This window comes from Trichechus manatus, unplaced genomic scaffold (genome assembly GCF_000243295.1).
Source record: "Trichechus manatus latirostris isolate Lorelei unplaced genomic scaffold, TriManLat1.0 scaffold00304, whole genome shotgun sequence".
NCBI classification, from domain to species: domain Eukaryota; kingdom Metazoa; phylum Chordata; class Mammalia; order Sirenia; family Trichechidae; genus Trichechus; species Trichechus manatus.
This window is the reverse complement of record NW_004444240.1, coordinates 824,296-825,570: the sequence shown is the minus strand read 5'-3', so window position 1 is coordinate 825,570 and position 1,275 is coordinate 824,296.

Here is a 1,275-nt window from a genome sequence, read left to right as displayed (position 1 = left end):
ATCAATTACATGGAAACTGAATAATACCCTGCTTACACATCACTGGGTAATAGAAGAAATCAGAGATGGAATCCAAAAACTCCTAGAATCAAATGAGAATGAAAACACATCATACCAAAACCTCTGGGATATAGCAAAGGCAGTCCTCAGAGGAGAATTTGTAGCAACAGATGCACACATCAAAAAAGAAGAAAGGGACAAAATCAAAACATCAACTACACAACTCAAATAGAAAGAGAACAGCAAAAAAAAGCCCACAGCCACCAGAAGAAAGGAAATAATGAAGATCAGAGCAGAAATAAATGAGATAGAGAATAGAAAAACAATAGAAAGAATCAACAAAACCAAAATTGGTTCTTTGAAAGAATCAACAAAATCGACAAACCACTGGCCAGACAGACAAAGAAAAACAGGAGAGGATGCAAATAACCCAAATAAGAAATGAAATGGGTGACATTACAACAGACCCAACTGAAACATAAAGGGTCATAACAGAATACTATGAAAAACTATACTACAACAAATTTGAAAACCGAGAGGAAGTGGTTAAATTTCTAGAACCACACTACCTACATGTTGAAAATCTGAACAGACCTTAAGAAGAGAAGAGATTGAAAAGGTAATAAAAAAAACAACTCCCAACAAAAAAAAACCTCTGGCCCAGATTGCTTCACTGGAGAATTCTACAAAACCTTCACGGAAGAGCTTGTACCAGTACTACTCAAGCTATTTCAGAGCATAGAAGAGGAAGCAACACTTCCAAATTCATTCTATGAAACCAGCATAATGCTGATACCAAAACCAGGCAAAGATGTCACAAAAAAAGAAAATTACCGACCAATATTTCTCATGAATATAGATGCAAAAATTCTCAACAGCATTCTAGCCAATAGAATTCAGCATCATATCAAAAACATAATACACCACGACCAAGTAGGATGCATACCAGGTATGCAAGGATGGTTCAACATTAGAAGATCAATCAATATAATCCACCACATATAAAAGGAAAGAAAAGAATCACATGATCATCTTAATTGATGCAGAAAAGCATTTGACAAAGTCCAACAACCATTCCTGATAAAAACTCTCAATAAAATAGGCGCAGAAGGGAAATTTCTTAACCTAATAAAAGGCATCTATGCAAAACCAATGGCCAACATCATTCTTAATGGAGAGAGGCTGAAAACATTCCCCTTGAGAACATGAACAAGACAAGGATGCCCTTTATCACCACTCCTATTTAACATTGTGCTGGAAGTTCTAGCTAGAGCA